The following is a 7,165-nucleotide window of genomic DNA, read 5'->3' as shown; positions in this document are numbered from 1 at the left end:
TGGGCGCCCCATCATCTCAGGCATTGGCACCCTGACAGCAGGATTGTCTGGCTATGTAGACTCCCTCCTCAGGCCCTACGCTACCAGCACTCCCAGCTACCTTCGAGACACCACTGACTTCCTAAGGAAACTTCAATCCATCGGTGATCTTCCTGATAACACCATCCTGGCCACTATGAATGTAGAAGCCCTCTACACCAACATTCCACACAAAGATGGACTACAAGCCGTCAGGAACACTATCCCCGATAATGTCACGGCTAACCTGGTGGCTGAACTTTGTGACTTTGTGCTTACCCATAACTATTTCACATTTGGGGACAATGTATACCTTCAGATCAGCGGCACTGCTATGGGTACCCGCATGGCCCCACAGTATGCCAACATTTTTATGGCTGATTTAGAACAACGTTTCCTCAGCTCTCATCCCCTAAAGCCCCTACTCTACTTGCGCTATATTGATGACATCTTCATCATCTGGACCCATGGAAAAGAAGCCCTTGAGGAATTCCACCATGATTTCAACAATTTCCATCCCACCACCAACCTCAGCCTGGTCCAGTCCACACAAGAGATCCACTTCCTGGACACTACAGTGCTAATAAACAATGGTCACATAAACACTACCCTATACCGGAAACCTACTGACCGCTATTCCTACCTGCATGCCTCCAGCTTTCACCCTGACCACACCACACGATCCATCGTCTACAGCCAAGCTCTGCGATACAACCGCATTTGCTCCAACCCCTCAGACAGAGACAAACACCTACAAGATCTCTGTCAAGCTTTCTTACAACTACAATACCCACCTGCAGAAGTAAAGAAACAGATTGATAGAGCCAGAAGAGTTCCCAGAAGTTACCTACTACAGGACAGGCCTAACAAAGAAAATAACAGAACGCCACTAGCCGTCACCTTCAGCCCCCAACTAAAACCCCTCCAACGCATTATTAAGGATCTACAACCTATCCTAAAGGATGACCCAACACTCTCACAAATCTTGGGAAACAGGCGAGTCCTTGCCTACAGACAGCCCCGCAACCTGAAGCAAATACTCACCAACAACCACATACCACACAACAGAACCACTAACCCAGGAACTTATCCTTGCAACAAAGCCCGTTGCCAATTGTGCCCACATATCTATTCAGGGGACACCATCACAGGGCCTAATAACATCAGCCACACTATCAGAGGCTCGTATACCTGCACATCCACCAATGTGATATATGCCATCATGTGCCAGCAATGCCCCTCTGCCATGTACATTGGTCAAACTGGACAGTCTCTACGTAAAAGAATAAATGGACACAAATCAGATGTCAAGAATGATAACATTCATAAACCAGTCGGAGAACACTTCAATCTCTCTGGTCACGCAATCACAGACATGAAGGTCGCTATCTTAAAGCAAAAAAACTTCAAATCCAGACTCCAGCGAGAAACTGCTGAATTGGAATTCATTTGCAAATTAGATACTATTAATTTAGGCTTAAATAGAGACTGGGAGTGGCTAAGTCATTATGCAAGGTAGCCTATTTCCTCTTGTTTTTTCCTACCCCCCTCCCCCCCCAGATGTTCTGGTTTAACTTGGATTTAAACTTGGAGAGTGGTCAGTTTGGATGAGCTATTACCAGCAGGAGAGTGAGTTTGTGTGTGTATGGGGGTGGGGGGGATGTGAGAAAACCTGGATTTGTGCTGGAAATGGCCCACCTTAATTATGCACATTGTAGGGAGAATGGTCACTTTGGATGAGCTATTACCAGCAGGACAGTGAGTTTGTGTGTGTGGTTTTTGGGAGGGGGGTGAGAGAACCTGGATTTGTGCAGGAAATGGCCCAACTTAATTATCATGCACATTGTGTAAAGAGTTGTCACTTTGGATGGGCTATCACCAGCAGGAGAGTGAATTTGTGTGGGGGGGTGGAGGGTGAGAAAACCTGGATTTGTGCTGGAAATGGCCCACCTGATGATCACTTTAGATAAGCTATTACCAGCAGGACAGTGGGGTGGGAGGAGGTATTTTTTCATATTCTCTGTGTATAAATAAAGTCTGCTGCAGTTTCCACGGAATGCATCCGATGAAGTGAGCTGTAGCTCACGAAAGCTCAAGCTCAAATAAATTGGTTAGTCTCTAAGGTGCCACAAGTACTCCTTTTCTTTTTGCGAATACAGACTAACACGGCTGTTACTCTGAAACCTTTCTTTGCATGGAATTCTATCTACATCTGGATGGCTTCATTGTTTTGACTGCTACTCTGCTAATATGTTAAGGTGAACTTAACATATTAGCAGATTGCACATACATACTAGGAACTGTTTTCAGCTATAGTAGTGGTGAATAAAGAGAAATTCATTCACCAGTAAAGGAGTTTGTCAGAATCCCTCCTCTTCTGCCACCCTGCTGGAAGGATTTATAGCATGATCTACCAGGAAAAACAGAGGCAAAGTATAGTGATAGCCTAAGTGTATATTAGGCTGACTCCAACCTCAACCTGTCAGGTAGGTCAAAAGCTGGAAATCCCCAGATGAAAAGACAAGGAAAACAGGAAGTGAGGGTTGCAGGCATGCACTGGAAAACAGTGAGTAAATTTCCTTTGTTGATTGTTCCCCTTTCCTTCCATCCTGCTGGAAGTACAGAACAGTAAGCAGACAATGCAAGAAATATTCTAAACAAGGAGGTGGGTTTTCCCAAGATGCAGCTTGAAGTACTTTACATCCAAAATCTGCCTCCACAAAGGGCTCAAGGTCCACTCAGAGGTGGCTGATGAAGTCATGAGGTGAATAATAGGTGGTGGTCTTGCAGTTCTTGAGGTCCATGGCTTTTGCTCCCCCTAACCAAGAAGCAGACAGGTGGAGTATCCTTTCTGAGAGTAGAGGGGATTAACTACTCGCTAAGTCAGATTTACACACACTTTCAACATACTGCAAGTAGCAGCAAATAAAACTTGGTAGCAGTCTTTACATCTAGAGAGTGAAGACTGCGCTTAAGGCTGGAAGAAAGGTTCAGGTAAAAGGTGGAGAGAACAAATGGTTCATTTATGTAGCACACTTTCCTTGGGAAAGAATTCTGGAAGTAAATGAAACACTAACTTGTTTAGAAATACTGCAGATAAGCAGAGTTGAAAAGGAATCTGAGTCTCCCAACTCAACAAGCTGAAGAATAGTAACTAGCAGGGTAATCATGGGAGTTCACACAGTTCCAGGGTTATATCTCTCAGCAGTTGAAGGGAGAACAGCAGAAATTTTTAAGGACCCATGAAGGAATGGCTCTGAAATTGGGTTTGTAGGCCAAGGGTTCTGAGAAACTTGGTAGTGTATGGATTGGATTCCAAGGAAGCAAACCCTCCAAGAGCCCCTAAAAGCAGAGACCTGTATTCTGAGGGATTATAGCTTGTTGAAACCCACTAGGATATATTCAAAGATATGCTAAAAGAAAAAAGGAGGAAGAAGAAATCCGTTTCTAGAACTATCAGTCAGAAAAGGTCACCCAGATTCTGGAGTAGGTTAGTTACCTGGAGGTAGGGTGCTAAAGCTTCCCTCAGGAGCAGAGGACTGAGGGTGCTCCTCTGACAGTTGATGTAGGCTCAACTGTCACAGTGGATTGTTACATGCTACTCTAGAGTCTGAGGGCCAAACCAATGGCCCTGAGAGTGTCAAAAGACGAAGAAACTGGTATTCTTCAGGGGGAATCAGCAGTCCTGACAGAAGAGGCTCCCCCCTCTACACAAACATACAACTGAAAAGGATGGCATACAAAGTAATTACAGCAGAAGACTGAAGAACTGAAGGCCCAGAAACAGACTGTGGTCTGCCACTACCCCACTCCCTGACCAAAAAAGGAACAAGGGTTCATACAAGAAGAAAGGATTATGTACTGTAAATGTGGTTCTTCAAGATGTGATTCAGGTGAGTGCATGCTCAGCACACGGGAGCTGGAGAATTTTGCCTAACAGTACCATAGGGGTTGGTGCTGGTGCCTTATGGCCATAGCTTCTCCTCTGGCTGTATGAGGCAGCGCCACCCTGATGCCTCTCCGTTCTTTCACACCAAATGCCCAGAGACTAGACTCCGATGCAGAGGGGGCAGATGGTGGGTCATGGAATACACATCTGCATCACATCTTTAAGAACCACAGTATATAACAGTATGTAACCATTTCTTCTTTTTCAATTAGATGCGGCTATGTATTCCACTTTCATGACTCATAAGCAGACTGAGTCCCACTTCCTACAGATCCTATTTGAACAATGAGTGCAGGACCACCTTCCCAAAGTTTACATCAACTCTGGATCCCACAATAATGGCATAATGGTTCAAAAAAGTATGTATCGATGACCATGTGGAAGCCCTGCAAATATCCAATATTGAAATATCACTTAAGAATGCTATTGACATAGCTTACACTCTCACACAATGAGCCTAAACCAGTACAGGGGGTGTGGCTGAAACTTTTGTATGCAGTCTTGATGCAGGAAGTTACCCACTTATAGACTGTGGAGACTACTTTGGATTTAGGAAGCAGAAAATACCCGGAATAAAAACTATGACCCTGGTGCTCCGGAGGAACCTCCTCCACTGGTCCCAAAGCCAGAAGAGACTGGACTTGCTCGAGCAGTATCTTGAGAGAGGTGCCCCTGAAGAGGGATGAGTAGGTGTGGAAGAGGCATGAAAAGGAATTGAATGGCATAGCCTGATCTGACAGTGATTAGGATCCAGCTGCCAGAAGTAATCCAGTCCCAAACACTGAGAAAACAAGTTAGCCTGTCCCTGAACACAGGGGATGGGGGTAACAGAAGTCCTGAATGGACCACAGATCTGGACCATTTGGGGAAGGGGGGGCCGGGTGAGGGTGTCTGCTGGCCAAATCCAGGACCGAAATGCCTCCACCTCTAGGATTTATGCCTCTTTCTGGGGTTAAGCCCCACTATCTTGTGGGAAAGGAAGAGTGCCCAAAAGGGTGTTGCGGGTGATACTGTTGCTGCTGCTGCTGTCCACTATAATGGCATCTCTGTGCTGCACGTGCATACACCCTAAAGGAACAGAAGGTAGTCCTAGAATCCTTGAAGCAGAGCAGTTTCATCTGTTTTGTCCCAAAAAAGCAGCCAACCATCAAAATGCAAGTCCTCTCCATGTCAGAAGCAATGCCTGAATCGTATCCAGGATGCCCTTCTCATGGTCATTGCCAAGGCCATTTCTCTGACTGAAGTATCTGCAATGTCAAGCGTAGACTGCAGCAACATCTTGACCACCAACAAGCCTTCCATGAGAAATGCCCGAAATTCTTCCCTGGAGGTTTCAGGCAGCTAGTTTGCAAATTTCAACATGGCTGACCAAGTCATACTTGGATAGCAATGCCTGCTGGTTGGCAATCCACATTTGCAGGGAAGAGGAGGTATAGATTTTTCTACCCATTAAGTTAATCCTTTTAGAGTCCTTGTCCTTAGGAGTGGACTACTCTGTCATTAACTTAGGTTACAATCCAGGGAATTAGGGACCAGGTGCAAGTAAAAACCCTCACATTCCTACACTGGTACAAAGCAGTGTTTCTCCAATCGCTTTGCAGTTTGCAACACCAAAGCTGGCATGCTCCAAGAGCACATCGTTGATGGGGAAAGGCCACCCCCCCGGGGCAGGTGGCTGCAAAATATCCAGAAACTTGTGGGTATACTCCTATAGGAGCTCTGCCTGAATACCCAGGGAAGCAGCCACATGCCACAAAAGATCTTGGTAGGCTTTGAAGTCCTCAAGCACTGGAGTGGAGGAAGAACTGGGCACCGCTGAATTCTTCAGGGATGATGAAAAGGCAGTTAACTGTGCAAGGGCTGGATCCCACTACTGAAGTAGTAGACCTGGACAGAACAACTCTGGAGGCCCCATCATGGGAAGGTTAACAAGTGCTTAAGCATGAGCTGGGTTAACAGCCACAGCCACCAATCTGACTAATGATCTCACCTTGCAGTGATACTCACCTCTACGGATACTGCTAGGCAAAATTCTCCAGCTGCAGTGCACTGTGCACACACCCCCCTATGTAAAATACACAGCTGCATCTACTCAAAGAACTACAAGCAATGCTATTTACCTAGGAGAAACTTCAAAAGGGACTCATCTGAAGACATGCCATTAGGACAATGTCTATGGAGGCGCCAAAGAAAAACTGAAGGATGACTTGCATCTACGCTATTATTAACCAAACTAGCACAAGTATGTCTACCTGAGCTGTAATCACACCTCAGATGGACATATTCAAAAGAGTGGAATACAGCTTTTAAACTATGTTCCACTATATTCTATCATGTTCAGCTTTTTAAAATTGTAATATTTAGATTAACATATAAAACTGAATATGGTAGAGTGTGGGGGTCACATCTAGGATCAGAGGGATGGAGGAGAATACATCTGTGTGGGAGTCAGGACAGAAAATGGTACTATAGGGAAAGGGAAAACATTGGGATTCTATAGGGATCATACATACTGAAACTGACAACTACACATGACTGACTTTCAAAATAAAAAGGTGTTACATCAATATTAAAAAAATCTGGGAAATTTCCACACATACCCCAGTAAAAAAATATATATATACATACACACCGCTAAATCACTCTACACTCCTGTACTCTATACACATCCGTTCCCCATCTTAACTTCCACTGCCGCTCCGTTTCTACCGCCCGCAGCCCACATATCCAAACTCATCCTGAGCAACCAACCTGCAGCCTTAACTCAGACCACAAACAAAGAGATTTTAAATTTTGTAATTTCTACATAAAAATACCACATGTGGTGCAATCTTTAACACAAATCACCCATTCACATAAGTTGTCCCAAACATTACAGAAAAATCTCATTTGCAAGCCATATTTCACTTTCTTACAAACCCGATACAAATTCATGTACATAACTATTAATGAAAACTTCAACACTATATTAATAATCAACAAGTACAAAAAATTAACACACAGTGAGGAATTTAACAGTGCCCTTTGGTTCCTTTATATATGTGGTGGAAGCAAATGTGACTGGCAGGGGTTCACATAAAATCTCACAGTTCAACATCTTTTTCAAAGAATGTTTAATTACCTGAAAATTTAAATATCCTGTTTCCTGGTATATAATCAGGCACCAATCCTCACAGCTTTACTTGTTATTTAAAATCT

Source organism: Lepidochelys kempii, chromosome 12 (assembly GCF_965140265.1).
Source record: "Lepidochelys kempii isolate rLepKem1 chromosome 12, rLepKem1.hap2, whole genome shotgun sequence".
Lineage (NCBI taxonomy): Eukaryota > Metazoa > Chordata > Testudines > Cheloniidae > Lepidochelys > Lepidochelys kempii.
This window is presented reverse-complemented; position numbering follows the sequence as displayed.